At 29.2% G+C, this 17,974-nt stretch overlaps 1 protein-coding gene across 3 annotated transcripts in view; it reads left to right on the top strand.

Annotated features, from left to right (window-relative positions):
- Positions 1 to 17,974, top strand: part of LOC129981331 (uncharacterized) — a 73,153-nt gene that overhangs the window by 27,965 nt on the left and 27,214 nt on the right. The window contains exon 1 of one of the 3 annotated variants that reach the window (XM_056092120.1): positions 5,731 to 5,870. The exons of the other annotated variants lie outside the window; for them this stretch is intronic. The gene's annotated coding sequence lies outside the window, so the exon portion shown is untranslated. Of the gene's footprint in view, positions 1 to 5,730; positions 5,871 to 17,974 lie in introns of those variants that run through there. 3 annotated transcript variants of the gene reach the window in all.

Genomic DNA, 17,974 nt, shown 5'->3' with positions numbered 1-17,974 from the left:
TTGAAAAATCTCTTATTGTTAATTAATTACATTGGGTCTGTTGTTGACTGTCTAAGCAATTTATGCGGACTGAATATTAATCTATTTTATATTGCCTCTCACGATTTCGGTGGATGTTTACTTTATACAATACTAAACTACATTAAATGTAATAATATTCAGTATTACAATTTAATATAGGAAATAAGTATACCAAATTGAAATACTGGCACGATTCAAATAAAAAAAATTGTAGAATGCAAAATAAGAAAATTAAATTTTTATGGAAACGTAGTTTTATTCAACGGTCGGTTTCCAATGGTGTAGACTAGAAACGTTAGACTGAAGAAGGTAAGTCAATTAAAAATATCATTAGAATAGTTGCTGAATATATAAATTAATAAATGCTAAGAGTTATGAAATGCTTATAATTTGAATATTTTTTCCAAGTATTATTGTTCAAATTTCTATCAGTTTCATGACATTCACTTTGTTTGAAAACACTAAAATCTGGTAAAATAATATTGTATACAAATATGGACGTTGCTCAGTCGTTAGTCATAATAAATAATTAATAATAACAATTCATTTTTGCATAGTTTCTAAAATGAAAAAAATAATTTAAAATAAAACATTAACAGATTGATTAAGTAGATTTAGATGAGTTTACTAATATGCCCACAAAATGCCTGAATTAGCTACTAGTTTTAAAAAAATGCAAGTAGGAAAAGAATAAGATAATAGCAAAGTTAACACTTAGCATCTTTTCTCCGCTACAATATTTCCAACTTTAGGGCTATTTTGCTCGCAGTGATTACTTTCAAGACTGATCAGAGATGAAAGTTGATAATTCTGGACCTGACAAGAGACTTATTTCATTTCCTAAGTATAAATAATTGCTCGAAGTACTACTAAGCATAGAAATAATTTCATTTGCCCGTTGTACTCTGTAGATATTTTTTCCTTAATCGGCTGCTAAAAAACACATTACTTTTGCTAGTAGATAGCAGAAAATATGCTCAAAAAGTAATCGGTTACCGATGGGTATTATGATTTGTTATTAATAATTAAGTATAAGTTGAAATTTAAACCATAAACTACAAAATTTTTTATCTCAAATTTTGTTACATACTACTATGTCCATTGTGCCATAAGGTTCTTTGTAGTGAGTCGCGAGTTCATTCAGGCTTAAATTATATAACACAGTTATAGCGTTATTCCCTTCGTTAAAAATACTTGCACAATTATATAAAATCAGAATTTAAAAAACTTAATAGTTCAACATAGAAATCAGAAGCCAGGTGATACATATCTCGAAATTTTGAATGGCTAGATCACGAGAATGGGACATGGTCAGTGGAGGCTGGTTAGTTCAGAAACGAACAGTGCCACAAAAATATTTCACAGAAGAATATAATTAAGATACGAAAAGCATCTTCACTTCTAAATAACCAAATTTTTTTAATGTATTTTAAATAAATATAGCAGTATTCTTTTTTTTTGTAAAGGAGTACTAATAAAAGAAAACGAATAAAAATGAAAGCAGTCAAGTTCCTGTCAGAGAAACGTGAAAGTGAAACCAGAATCAAATATTAACTAATGAGAAAAAGCGAAGAATTGGTTTGGTTTGGTTATATTAACGTCCCGTTTGAAGCAACACTAGGGTTATTTTGGGACGGACCTCGTAATTTTGAACCGCGGTCAGATGACGAGGACGACACCTGAGCTGGCACCCCCCTCTCCACACCACACCACACCAGGAAAAAGCGAAGAAAACGAATCAAAAGAGCAATGCCTTGCGTGAGAGAAAAGAAAAAAAATATATATGGTGCATCAGAAGTTGGCCCTTTGCCAAGCCTGTTTTGCAACTAGAGCAGCCCAGCTATCGCTAAACTCAATAGTAAAAATCTTTAAATTTTATGTGTAGTTTTTTATTATGTAGATATTGTGTGATGAGCACATTTTTATAATTTTTTGAAATCTGGTCTTCATGCATCCCAACATGGGTATCTTATATTTATTGATTCATTTTTCTGGTTTCTTTCTTTGTTTCTTTTCTGTTTATTATTATTATTTTTTTTTTTCATTTTCATTGAACTTTCAATATGGAAAAATCGCCAAATAGGCTTAAAAATGACAAAATAAATTTAAAAAATAATTTCAGGGGTTGCTACAGCTCTGCAGCCCTAATGGACATGCCATCACTAAACATAATAGAAATGAAATTTTTTGCACCATTTTAATGATGGAACCAACAACACATTTTACAAAAAAAAAAAAAAAAAAAAAAAAAGGAAAAGGAAAAAGCTAATGGCATGTCACCACCAAGTAAGACAGCATGCATTTAGGTGTTAGACGATGCGACGCGGAGATTTGCATTTTTCCTGTGACTGTTAAGCCATGTGACTTGACTCCATTAGGATGTTTCATGTACAAAATAAATGAATCGGTGTAAGACCTCTAAACAGGGGTGCTACAGCTCTTCCATCTTAATGGACAACCATCATTGCACAGGCCACAAATCCACATTCCAGATTTCAATACTACTTCAGCACGAAGGTTATTTCTGCCTGGTATGCTTTAGTAGGTTTGACATGCATTAACAATGTTAGTATGCTCTACTCCATGCATATGATAGAATCCGGCAACGACACTGGAAATATTTGTTCTCGTACCCGAGGCTGTTCCACTAAGCAACTGCTGTCCCAAGAAAAGCAAATTATTTAACTATAATTATTAATTTACAAAATTATATTATTATGTATTAATTATTATTAAGCATAACTTTATTATTTAAAAAAAATTCCTAACATTTTCTAAGTATGGGCTTTTAGTAATTATAAATGTTCTACAGTTTACTAAAACATAACATAAGTATTCTTTTTTTTTAGCAAATATTCTTGAAAGCTTTGCTTTAAAATGGCGTTTTCCAAACATACTTCATATGATTGAACATTTTCTCGCGATACCAGGCATATATTCACACAATAAAATAAAACATCCATATAGTGACTTAAATAAAAATAAATGTTAAAAATTGTTTGATGAAATATTGGTAATTGATAAAATAAATAATTAGATAATTTTAATTAAATACTTTACTTAAAATGATTTTCATAATTATATTTGGTAAAGTAATATATATGGTTCTAATCAAAGTAGGTCAATATTTTTGCAGTAGGTCAATACATATGCAGTTGAGATTCCTAACTTAAAAAGATTTCCTTTAATGCTTCTTTAATATTTATAAGTTAAAGTTTGACTTATAGTCATAGATACTGAAGGAAATTATCTCAAAGAAATTTTAGGAAGCGCGTCATTTAAATTTCCGTTAACTCAAAGGAAAGAGAAAGGAAAAAGATAACAAGAAATAAGAGTATTACTACAAAATTAGAGAAATATTTTTTATTTGTCAGAAAACCAAGCAAGCAACCGCAACGACCAATCATTATTAATTTAGGTTAATTTTTAATGTGATTCGCTTGGACTTAGGAACAGTGTAGTGTAGTTTTAGTTATCGTAATGTCTCATTTTGTGGGTCCTCAATGTTCCATGAAGGTCATTTTGGGAGCGATATCGTAGTTTTAAATCGCAGTGTCAGATAGAGGAAACTACCTGGTAAAACCTTATCCCAAACTTCGTAGAGGGATGATGTTTGATATTCAAGATGTCAGATTTAACTTGCACCATGATCACAAACACAGCAGAATTTTTTAAATAGAATTGAGTGTCGAACTTGGATCACATGAAATCTAAAACCAAAACCGATAATTGGACTACCCAATTCTCGTTTGTCATGGAGATTTAATGAGGTTTTGAGTCAAATGAGTTCGCTTTGAAATCACGAGAAAATCATTTTGATATTGTAATTATATACAGGTTGTCAGGAGATCCTCCTGGATTTCCTCCACAGACAGCACTCCACTTTTCTATGCATTTATTCTACCCAAATGTAGAACAATTTCTCCGATGGATTAAACTTGCACTTGAACATTGTAAGATATTTATCTTTAATGGAATCGGTCTCGAGATCTTGACCTTTCGGTCGCAAAGCTTTGCCACCAAGAAGTTTGAACTTGACTCAGTTTGTATAGAGACTTATTTCACTATACTTATTTGACACTTAGATGAAACGAATATTCATAGTTCAAATAAAAAAGATTTCGTGGATAAAAAAAATAAAATTAAAATCGTGATTCATGTAAATAATCATTTGAGATACTTGATCAACAATTAAATATTAATAAACAATTTCTACCATTTTGTTTTAAATTTTATTAGAAAATTAAACTTTCGAATTCTACACATATAGCAAGATTTTTCTCTAGATTATTTTTAAAAATAAATTGTCTGAGTGTTAGTATTAATAATAAGTGATTAATTTAAAGACAGAAATAGATCATAACACAATTCACTCACATATACTTTGTAATCAATTAAATACTTTTTGTTGTCCAATACGGCTTGTATTCACAAGAAAACACAGAAAGAGGAACAGTAGAAAAATTAAATTACAACTTAATTATTAGAAAAAAAAATCCCAGCATCCTTTCCAATAAAAGATGCTCGGAATCTGCTTGCAAAACCCAATAACAATATTCCACAATAAAAAAAAGTTTGAACGAGTTTCATCAGTGTCAGTACGGATACGAATAAATACAATTTCGAGGAAACTACCTTCCGGTTTCTGTAAGTCAATAACCAGGAAAATAGCTACTATATTTCCCACCTTAGTGCTTTAGTTTGAAAGAAATAAAACTACTTCCTTCTTTTCGATATCTAAGTTGTATCACGAAATTGTGGCGGATGTTTTAGGATACGCAGAAAGTAAGTTTAATGTCAAAAAATTTAATGTTTTTTATTTATTTGTTCTATTGTTTATATTTTACGTAAAGAATTTCTAGAAAATTATTTGAAATAACTTTTAATTTGATTTATATTTATTTCTAAAAATGGAATTGGATTATGAATTTTACAAAATCCAAAATAGTTTCCATGGGGAATGATTTGATACGAAATAACAAATAGCGATTTTATAATATTACTCATTTATTATTTTAAATTCTTATCGTTTATTTATTTTAAGTTGCAATTCTTTATTGTTTAATTTTTTATTGTAATTTAGCTATTGTACTTGATTCTTTAGCAAACGATTTTATTAACTTTTTTAATGCTGATTAAGATTTTATTTTTAAACTTTTTTTATTTATTTTGTGCATTTATTATTTTGTAAATTTATTATCGCATGAAATTCAATAAAGATATTTAATCGTCTGCAAGTGCGATAAAGCAAGCGATCTTTCTCAACAATTAGAAAGTATGTATTTTTCTCTCTCGTATTTTTTTCGTGTGCGTGAGAATTTTTTGTTACGATCGGAATTTGTTTACTATTTACTATCTTGGGCTTTGAAAAGAATATCTTTCAACGAAGTACAGTATTCAATATTACGTGACTGAAGCAGCGTTCTTTAAAGTCTCATAAAATTTTTTAATGCATTTATGATTTGGGAATACTTTTTTCTCACCTATTTCTAGCACAGTTCCTTTAAGAATTCCAAATAAGGAGCTTGTAACGGATTCTAAAAAATCTTGATCCCTACTGAGTTACAAGAAAAGCTTGCCTGGAATTATTTTCATTTTTTTTCTTCGAAAGAGGACGTTATTTTGTTGTATACACACAAACCAAAAGAACTTCGGCCATATTTTATCTTTATCTGCAGAAACGTCAGACTGCCTTATCTATGAAGTCATCACGATAGTTTCCATTGAATCGCAGTATACAAAACTGATATAAAATGTTCCAAGACCTCAGAAAATGTTAAACCGAGTAACAGAACATAATTCCTGTGCTCTTCAAACAAGAAGTGGCGACCTGTACTGCTCATTTAAAGGTAATTGTCAATTTAATAATGATTTGGTTTTGTTTTTTTACTCAGTCGTCTTTTAGGGTTGTTATCAGTTTTCATATTATTTTTAGATCTTAAAATCTAATGCATTTTGAATTAATTCCTCGAATTTTGAACTGAATTTTGTTTAAAGATTCTGAATTAATCATCTGCATTAGAATGCGAGCCTGGTATCATTTTTAATTGTAACTTCAGACATTCAATTTCGTTTAACGAAGGGGGATTTTGCAGAGTTTCTTTATTATTACTGAATTTTTTAAACAAATGAAATGTTGAATCAAGACTTTAGGTATTTTTTAGCATGAATATGCTTTGTCTGAGCTTTAAATAATATAAAAAATAAAATAGTTTTTAAAGTAAAATTTTATGGAGTGATTTTACGGAGCTTTATTAGAAATTCATAATTATGCACTGAATTGTTTATGCATATAGACGTAATATATCATTGTGAAATGAATTTTAATTTACAAAAGAAATTATAATTAACTGCATGTATGAAAAATAAAAAAAAAGTAATAAGAAGAACAAAGCCTATTGTTCATATCTTTTCTGAACATTTAATATAACTGAAGGTGTTTAATTTGTTTGCTTGCAAAAAATTGTTTAAAAATATTTTTGTATCTTTATCGCATTGGTGAACAGTAGAAATTTGGTTTATGGAATGCTATCTCAGATTTTATAAAATTTCAAATTCATGAAGCCTTTTTCCAAAACTCTCCGAGTGGCCACAAAATGAAACTTTCATGCATTCTATTCATATATATAAAAATATAGCAGAATATTTTAAATCAAATTAAACTAAGCTCGAGTTTTGTACTTTTATTATTATTTGAGTTATAGTATTTTGTCTTATAATTAATTTTTCAGTCGACATAACATACAAGAAGTAGACAATAGTATCCATGTACTTTTCCAAACTTTAATTTTAAAAAAACAAATAGTATTAACTTGTAGAGGTGCAATGAGCTTTTTTTCCTGTTTATAAACAGTGAAATTTGAAATAAAATTATGCAAATTGCCATATTGCTGAAATTTTTGTTACTTATTTGTTTAACTGGTTTTGATTGAGTATTATAATGGGATACAAAAACTGCATGGAATGTAAAAATATCTTTAAAATATTTAATTCAATTTTAGGGGAGAAATTTCAAAAACGTAATTGGCTTTTGATGTTATGAATCAAAAGAAAATATCAATAAAAATAATTTAATAATCTTTCTATTGGATTAAATAGTATAAAAACTTGAGGGAATTTCAGCATTTAATACAAAATCTAAATTTGAAACTTATTTATTACATCTAGCATAAATCATTACATTTAGAAACTATCAAAAAAATTCTTACATGCATTAAATTTTTTACAAACTATCAATGCTTTTTGTACTAAAAACGTAATAAAATGCGAAAGATTTTTTGGAGCCGTTGATCTTCAAATATATTTGCTATATTAAAGCTCATTCTTTAAATTTTGAAGATTTATTTAGCGATAAAAATTGCATTTAATCACCGTTCACTGCATAACATGGATGTATTGAATTATCCTCAATTTCAAACTTAAGCCTTTCATAGATGTTTCAGTAAAAAAATCTATATTCTATTCATATATTTCTCTATAATTTTATAGTTAATTAAAACGGCAAAGCATTTCTATAAGAGAAAGCATAATCTAACTATATAACGGAACAATACAAAATAGTTAAGCTTTAATAATTCTATAAAGCTATTACCGAGATAGAATTGCTGTGATTATTAAAATAGAATTGCATACATTTGAAGAATGTAAAAAAACAACCTTAATTCAAATTCTCAGAGAATAAAGAAATAAAAAAATATTTAACATTAGCTTCCTTCTGCTATTTAAATGAAACACTTTAAATCGATAACTGTAGATTTCATTACCCTTTGCAGCCTGACGCGAAAGATTGCCAAATTTCTTCGCCAATTCAGGCCATTAAAGTTAATCCATTTACGGACATTACCTCTCTCTAATCACCTAATTAAATGCTAAGCTTTTTCCGAGTTTCTTCAAACTCTTCTTATGCATCATTAGTCCCTTAAATAGCTCAATCGGGATATTTCATTTCAGAAAATTTTAAGTACGCAGTTTAAAACTATTAAAAGGCAATTGCCAAATTATTAATCCAACAGCAGAATATCGGGAATTTTATTTCATTTGGCAATTTATTCCTCGCGGCTAATGTTCCAATGTATTACGGCCTTTCTTTTTCGGGAGAAGGTTGCTATTTATTTTGTTATTAAAATGCAAATGAGTTTTGTCAAATTATTTCATCTCTTTGATAAAATAGAAATTATTAGTTTAATTTTACATTGGTTATGAAATAGAATGTTTGTAAATGAATTGGGCAATGGGAAAATCGTGTCACAAATATTTCATACGATTTTGCGTGGTATGTTATTGCAAATGGATTTAAAGGAATTACTTTAAATTTTACTACCATTACACATAAATTGGAATTCACATGTACACTAAAATATTTAAACCTCTATATTTTCTGTGTTGTCAAGAAACTTGGACTTGGAGAAATAAGAGATAAAAGTCGCAAAATGTAAACTAATAATTTCAAGATAAAACTAAAAACCAATTAGCAATTTTAAGTGTAGAATTTGTTTTAAATAAAGGGTAAATCCTTTCTTATGTAATATTTTTAAATTGCCAGATAATCTCTTTCCTAATTTTATACTTTTAAAAATATTATTCCCTTCTGTGTAAATGGCATTCTCATGGATTGACGAACAATAATTATGAAATATTGACCTTTGGCGGGAATCCACTATCATGCGATCTTTGCCTGGTGTTTTTGACGATTAACCCCTAGCATGTAATTAATACACAGTTAATTGAAAATCTAATTTGTATTTTAGACCAACAATTTGTATTTCTTCCAATCAACTGAAACCAAAATTTGACAAAGAACTGAAATTGTAATTATGATATAATTACATACCAAATTTCATTTATTTAAGCTATTGCATTTACATTTATCCGAAAATACAGATCGACAAACGATCAATGCTTCGACAGATTTGGTTCTAAATATAATAAGAATCTGTATTTTAGATGCCAAGCCTGTGTACCAAATTTTAGATATCTATTTCTTTTCGTTTGATATTTATCGTGTTCACTTGTACTAGGACAGCCGGGAAGATATATTTCATATGGATGGACTCAAAATTAGATACTAATTTGCATAAATGGTGTTAAGTCTGTATACCATATTTCATTCTTCTAGCTGAAAAAGATTTTGAGTTAATTTTGTTCACAGACATTCCATTAATTCCCGAACTGTGTTTTTCTGACTCAGGTAAGCCTGAAAAGTGGAGATTCGTCAAAAGTGCTGGTGGATATTTTCGCATGTATATATATTCATGTGTTTGTAGAAATTTGTAATATTGTCACCTTTTTTCCTGTTTCACTCAAGTTTTCATTTGAGAGTTTCAAATTAATATGAATGTTTTAAATTTGGATTTCAATGCCATTAAAAAGGATGAAGTTTAAACTTGTCCTTTTTTCATAAATACTATCTTAATGGCTTTGAATTAAAATCGCTATCTTGCAAACTGAGTGCATATAAAGAGTCAAATGTTCCTAAAAAGTTGATAATGAATTCAGTATACTCTTCAGCTTTTAGCACAGTACGAGACTGGTTTCAAAAAACAGTATTTCTCAAAAACAACTTCAAAACGTTTTATGAATGCAATAATTACTGATTAAGAGGCAGTATCTCAATATGTAAATTCTTTTAAACTTTTTATTATGCATGAAGATTGTACATTTCACTTTTTGTTAGATTTTTTTCTTTTGTTCCTAACAAACTTCTGACTGGAATTTAATCGCAGACCCTAAATAAATAATGCATGAAACATTATCACCCTAACTTGCTAATTTTATTTCACGATTAAAAAAAAGGTCATCATAAAATCTGCTTTGTTCCCATTCAAATTGCATTTTTATTTAAAATTTGCATAATCAAAACGATAAGTGTGATTTTCATAACATTTTTAAATTGCATTTAAGCACTTATGAATGTCACGTGGTTTACTCATAAATGTTTCATTTCTTTTTTACAAACTTCATTTCGCAATCCGATGATTATCGAATCTTCTTGCCGTCTTTGCCAAGGGCGATGCTTGAATGAAGATTGGTTTTATTTATTATTTTTTAACTTTCGGATTTGTTTTTCTTTTATGCATGTACTCAGAAACATATATAAATCATTTAATATTTTTTTCGTTAGTAAGATTTTTTTTGGTAATTTGCAAGGAACTTTCTAGGTGTGTTTGGAATGGGAAAATGCTCTGACCAAACATAGATAAGGTACAGAAATGGAAATATTGATGTCTCTGAAATTCAAGGTTAAGGACAGGTTCCAATTGTTGCCTACTTTCCGTTGTGGCATCTGCCGTGACTGGAAATTTCAATCTTTACATAACAAACTAGTTGTAATCGGACCCTCATTGGGTGTATAAATAACACAAGGTTCCAGAAATAATTCTTTTTCTTATGCAAGTAAGGAATATACTTCAATAAATTAATGATCTGAGAGTTATATTTAAACTTTAATTCGTGTCAACGCTCAGTATTGTGTATGTGCATCTATTATAATTCATTTGAGGATACCTAATCGTTTGATTCATTCATATTTTTATTATCTATTTAATAGAAAGGGTGTCCCAAAATAAATGCCACCATTTGAGCAGTAAAGTGTTGGCAACCCTATTAAAAACCATTTGACAGCTAATAGTTTAGGATTAGTAAAAATGAAGCGTTACTCGATAGAAAACCTGCTAAATGAATGAAGTTTGGTAGTTGGTCTTGACACCAAATTGTTGATCGTTAGTGATGCTTAAAACTTCGCGTAAATTTTAAATGACAAATTGATGGAAAATTGAAAGGATTTCAATTCCAATGAATTCAGTTGATATTAAATAATACACATCAAATGCAACATGCAAATTTCTTTTTGGAAACCATTACGATTAATGCTGAAGGGAAAAATGAAGTTCTTGCCTTCATTATTCTAAAACAATTTACTGTTAGATGTCATGATTGTGTATATTTGATATATAATTATGATGTCACATAAATTGCTTCTTATATAACAATTCATTCTTTTGGAAACAATAACAAAAAATACATACGTTTTTTTATTTCGCAATACGCTTGAACGAATGTTATTTCTTTCATTTGATTTCCATGTTGTTGTTTTTGTGTGTGTGTGTCATCAAAATGCCTCTAACTGTTTTCTAGTATTTAGTTTTCAAGTGTACTTTAATGTTCATGATATTTTGGACAAATGCTATTCTAAAACTGTGTTTACTTTTTAAATGTTTCTCATTTTTTACCAAGCAACTTTTAAATTATTTAATTTGCACTCTGATAAAAATATAAAATTAACTTTTTTTTAATGATTTCATATTAATATTTAATTTGTTTTATGTGCTGGATTAAATTTCTCGTCTTAAGAGTTATTGCAATTGAATATTGAGATTTTTTATTGAAAAAAATAAAATAACAGAGAAATTTAATTATGTATATATATATATATATATATATATATATATATATATATATATATATATATATATATATATATATATATATATATATATATATATATACATAATTATTTTTTTAACAAATTATAATCTTAAGAATCATAACAAAAAGTGATTTCAATAAACATAATAATAATTAAAGAATAAGAGTATACAAAAGTAAGATTGAAAATGAATCTTGATAAAAATGGCAAGAAAAACTGCGGAAAATACAAGTCTTTTATACTTTCGAATTGTGCAAAATTTCCGTCTCACGTACGAAACGTTGCCACAGTATCGTATTAATTGTAAAATAAATGAATAAAGTAAAAAGCGAAATATTTACTTCTTTAGGTATTATTCTCACCAATTTTAGACTCTAAACGTACAGCTTAGGATTATTTTCAAACAATTGATAAATTGTTTCATATAAATAACCTAATACTGTTTCGAAATCACCACTGTTTTAAATCGTTAAGACGTTTAAAAATAATAAATTACCTTGTTAAATCCGTGTAAGACTTAAAAGAAAGTGTAATAAACTATCGAATGTAATACATTTCTTAATTCCTAATAATAAGAAATAGTAATAATCTGTTAATAGTTAATTAAGTTTGATACTTTGAAAGAAAGTTGTTCTGTTTTTATATTTTTAAAAACTTCTCTTCGAGAACCAGGAAAACATCACACGTTTGTTATGTGAGTTTCGTATATAGTTTAATACAGTAAATACATTGCTTTTGTTTTGAAACCACAATCAAATGCGTCTATTTTTATCATTCTTTGACCTTCAATACGGATGTTTTCCAGGTAACGATACAAAATTTGGATTAGTTCTATCGAGAATATTGCTTTTTTTGTTACCTTCTCGGCCTTGTACTTTTCTACCTATTAAAGCAAAACCTGATACATATACTATTAGTTTGCGGTTAGTTGTTGTTATGTAACATTTTGTGCCTTTCATCTTTAAATTTAAGAGTCAGGAAGTTTTCTTATCATTTTCAAATATTATCATTCTGTTTTCCAACATGCTAATATTTCTGGTTAAAGATTTCTTCAAACAGTTCCTGTTAATACATTAAATATCTAAATAATTCTGAGATTTAATCTAATAAACATTAAATTTGTTTTCTTTCACTCTTTTAATAATACTACGTGAACAATTACTTTGTCTCTTTCATAAAAATTACGAAGAAAAAGGAGTGGTCTTTAAAACATTTTATTTTGTCCTGTGCTAAAATAATTGGGCATCCGACCTTACGGTTTTAGTAGATCACGATTTCAAAAACTGATTTCATCGGAGATATGTGAACCTGTTGTAGAGAATAAATGTCTCCACATTCATGCGGCCTGAAAATTTAAAGAGCAGTGTGGTAAATCAGATGCTATTCTCTAAAGCAAAAATTTAAAGGACCAGTTCTCTTACTTGGATTTACTGTTCGTTTCAATATCTTGAGATGCCCACTTTTCGACGATTCTATCTCACTAAAGTACGAGACGCGGAAGGAAAGAGCGCATTTCCGGAATTCTTCGTCATTCTTTGATCTTGATTCTATACTTGATCTATTAGATACTTTTTCGCTTAATTTTTTTTCACGTGTATTTGAGTATCGTGCCGTTTCTGACCTTATTATTTTATTTTAATTTACTCTGCGAGTAAGACCCCCGGGAGGGCACCTCGAAATGAGGATGACATGCTTCCGGCATGGTGGTTGGATCTCGCCACCCTGGAGGGTACACTAATAGGTGGGGGATCTGGCTCCTCCCATCGATGACGGGACGTACTTCCTTCGGGGAGGGTTGTACCGCGGCCGGTGGCGGCCCTTAGGACTCAACCACAGTTCCCGCCAATGTTGCTGTTGCGGCGGTCCGGTCATTCAGTTTTATGGTTTAAATCCGTGTGCCTTCGGGCGGGTCGGAGAGTTAGATGGTTGACTTACTCTGCAAGTAATCCTAGTTTACTTTATTGTTAAATGTAAACATCTCCTCCTTTCATCTTTCCTCTCACCCCTATTTTGACGAATTAGACCTTCCTAACGCATGCGCAAAAGCGTGGAGGTTTTTTTTTTTTAACTAACAATTTTTTTTAACTAACAATAATTCCCTTACAGATCAACACCTATCAAGCAGTAAAATATTTAGGTTTAGACCATTTTTTCTTTAAACAAGGTTAAATTAAATCAACTATAAGGTTTCGGAGATTAAGGACCATCGAATCCAGGTGCTCCGCCAAAATAATCATCACGTCGTCGTCAAATAAATTTTAGTCAATGCTTGATTAAGTTTTAGTTCTTGTATTTTTTTACCTTAGCTTATATATTGTTTGCTTTTGACCATTTCAAGTGTCGTGAACCTGTCAAATTAAATCTCGTCCTTCAAATAATTGTAATCTACTTATATTAAGTTAAAACTAGATATCTAAGTTAACGTTATCGCCTCCATTTTATTTAGAATAAAAAGAATAACATGAAGCCAGTTATAAAGTTTTCCTAATATATTTCCTGGAGTGTACAATCCTAAGTCTAATAAAGAATATTTAGATTATTTTATGAAAACTTGAATGATTAAAATGCAAAGAAGACAGATCAGTTTTTCTGAAAACTGTTTTTCAATACTTTTTTAGTCAGAATTTTTTTTAATACAAACTTACTTGCAGAGGTTAACAATATACTTAAGTCACACAGGGAAGCAATAAAAATACTGTATAAACAACTAAGGTCGAAAGAGTTCAAAACGTACATTCCATGCAATACGTCACAAGCTTCGAAAACATTCATTGAACATTAAATATGAACAAACAAAACATTAGGGGGAGTATAAAACGGTTGAAAGAAGATAAAGATTGGTATTCAGACTTTAAGGCTTTTTTTTTTTTCGCAAGAATTTTATTTTCTATGGGAAAAATAAAATACGTGTAATAAGAATGTGAAAATTTCAAGCATCGAGGGGCAAATTTAAGCATTTTGTGGCCCAGGGCAATATACTTTACAAAGCCTCTTTTTTAATAACTTGTCGGTTTCATCCTTCATTTCGCCAAATAATACATTTCAGCAGACATAAAATGTATTATTTTTATTTATTTATTTTTTATATCAAAGAAAAAATGATTAAAGTAATAAAATTGTACATAAATTAATAATGATTATTAATTAATGATTTCCCTACTTAGAGATAAGAAATATTTGACTATTATGTTGAGAGGATAAGGAAATAATAAGATCCATGGCAAACATTGAAATTTAATATTTTATAGAATCTGTCTCATGAGGAATATAACGTAACTAAATTAAATGAATAAATAATATCCCAGTATATTAAAAATCTATAAATATGTTTTCTCATTTTTTTAGTCTCTATCAATAACAGAGAGAAATATGTGTGTGTTTGCGTGCTAAAGACCAGTAAGTCTGATTTTGCACATATGTGACTTGTAGGATGGAAAAATGCGCCTTAGAGTAATTCTTTGAAAATTTAATTAAAATTTAGGCTGAATTTTGTTTGTGTTCTCCGGGATAACTTCCGAAAATACTGTTGCTCAAAAAAAAGTTTTGCATAATTTCAAAATAAAAATAAAAATTAATTGATAATAACTTAAAAGTCGCTCAAATTTTTACTAAATTTTGACAATTTCTTAATTTTTTTGCATATTTACCAATAATTGACTACACTGTAGTCCTGAAATTCAAACCGTTTTCACTATTACAATAAATATTTAACTGTGTGATTTTTTCCGTTATGGAAACTAAAGAAGGATTCTATATATATATGTGTGTGTAATTCACAAGATAAATAAAAAGTGAAGTTACAATATCGCGAAAGTTAGAAAATGAATGAAGAGGCCTTTTGCGTTTTTAATAGCGCTATAATATCTTAGGACTGGTCTCCATTAGAACAGTTCATACATGTCAGAACATATGCATGGTAATTGAAATAACATGATTTTAAGAATTTATTAATATCATGGACATGAAATTGCATGTAAACGTTTAAACTAAAATTAATTATAACCAATATCGACACCGAACTAGTCGGTCGACAAAGGCCAGGTATTTAATAATGTTAAATTCCCATAAGTTTATTTAATAATTATTTTAACAATGAAATGCAAGCACCCATTGCACTGCTAATATTTTTTAATACAATGTATATATATATATATACATTTTTTCAAGTTTTTTCATTTAGTAACTAATAACATTATTTAATCGATCTATTCGTGGCTCCTCTTAGACCAGTAGTGGCCCTAGGTAGTTGCCTAGTCTCCCTAGTTAAAAATCTGCCACTGCAAGCACTATTTTTTTTTCTGGAGAAAGTGCTAAAAAAGTATTAGAATGAAGCTGAACAAAAAAATTTTTAAATACAGAAAATGATTGTTTATTCATTTTTTCTTTTGAATTTCTGAAGATTTTTTTCTTATTCCATCTGACGAAGCATTTCTAATTTTACTTTCATCAACAAATCAGCAATATAAAAAAATAAGTACGTAGATTTTTAACAAAACGTATCTCCTGTTTCTTTTTCTGTTCGAATGGAATCATCTTGATTAACAAATGAAATGTGGATGATGAAAATCTTGAATCATGGAAAAAGAAGAGTTCATTTCATTTATCATACTTACACGTTGAATTTCGCGTGCAATTGCTTCAGGGTACACTACACGCACCTGCAAAGCCACGTGTTCATTTATTTATTTTTAAAAATGCACTAGGCTAGACCAATTGTTCTCTATACTTTCTGATGCTAGTATCACTTTTCAAGCAATATTATGTACGTGTACAGCACAATAACGATTTTCCACTTGATTCATGCATTTTCATTATACATTTCTTCTGAAATTGGTTGACGCATTGCATGCTAATGGAAATGAGAAGAGAAATAAAATTTAAATAAATTCGAAATTTCGAGTCAGAAGGCTTCCGAACATAATAGTTATGCAACATTATAATTATCTGCATAATCTTACGTGCTGAGGATATTATTTCCTCTTCAACTGATGAAATTTTATCGCCACATTTTTGCTGTGACACAGAAAAATAAACTTATCGATAATTCTGGATAAGTTCTTCCATCAGCTCTTCGATGGATGTCACTGTTATTCACTTCTAGCCAGACATACAATCTCTTTGATTCATAGGCATTTGCTCAGATTCCTTAGAGTCGAATTCGACAACGCTATCCAATCTTTTTCCATCCAGAAATAAGAATTCTTTTCAAACAAGCCCTAAGTGCAGACTAATATTCGAGATACAAACTCATCGATAATTCTGGATATGTTCTTCCATCAGCTCTTCGATGTCATTGTTATTCATTTCTAGCCAGACATACAATCTCTGATTCATAGGCATTTGCTCAGATTCCTTAGAGTCGAATTCGACAACGCTATCCAATCTTTTTCCATCCAGAAAAAAGAATTCTTTTCAAACAAGTCCTAAGTGCAGACTAATATTTGAGATAAAAACCAATCCGGCATGTGACTCTACGACGTCTATACGTCATTCGATCTGTTAAGCATCGCTCTTTAAAAATTTTTTTTTTGTTTTGCCAATTATGCGAAATACTCTTTATAGGAGATGTTCACTAAGCGAGAGGTGACGGTATATGTGCAAGAAAAAGAAAAATACATAAAATTTTAAGTCACACAATTTTTAATGCAGATAAATTAAATAATTGCTAACTAATCATAAAGTTAAATATAGAACGTTATGATTAGTTAGCAATATTGGCAAATTGGCTAAATCCCTTCAGTTGTTCAGCGCACGTTTTATTTCGTGATATCTCTCAAAATATTAGGACGGTGAAGAACATGTATTCGTTGATGAGAGATTTAAAAATCAAGAGCAAAAAATTGGTGCTGTGATTATGGCTGAGGATTTTGTCAGGGTTTTTCTGTATAGAGAGGGTATGGTAGAATTATTTTTTTTGGAACTTTTGTCAAAAATTAAAGATGTTAAATGGTAGTAGACCATCGACGATTAATCTAGAAGTCATTAGCTTTCATATGAAACAAAAATTGGTGAAATTGGACTCGATTTAGAGTTGGAGGTCTGTTTTTCGTGTTTGGGTTTTCGTCAATATTTTAAATACATAAACTAGCAACAGTATACTCGTTAAATTGATATAAGTTGGATCATCGTAAAATGTCTATTGTAAGGAGTTATAAAATTTAAATTTATGCTAACATTGTGAATGGTAAATCAAGAACAAAATGGTATCATACAACAGATATCTTCTCCATTTTAACAACATTACAACAAAGTTTGAAAATGTTTTTAATTTGTGTCTAATTTTAGTGACTAGGTAATTGAATGTATGGCAACTTAAGGACAAGGTCAACCATTTTTTGTGCGTGTAAAGAAAACAACATATATTACATTAATCCTGATGAAAGATACTCTATTCAATAAAGCTTTAGTTTGAATGTCATTTCACTGGAAATTTATTACATTAATCGGATTTGCTAAAAGCCCTTTTTTAATGGAACCTAAAGTTAAAATATAGTCTCTATAAAGTTACTGTATAGGAAAAAGCTAATA

Source organism: Argiope bruennichi, chromosome 8 (genome assembly GCF_947563725.1).
Source record: "Argiope bruennichi chromosome 8, qqArgBrue1.1, whole genome shotgun sequence".
NCBI lineage: Eukaryota > Metazoa > Arthropoda > Arachnida > Araneae > Araneidae > Argiope > Argiope bruennichi.
Note: the sequence above shows the minus strand (reverse complement) of the source record. Positions and strands in the feature narration are given on the sequence as shown.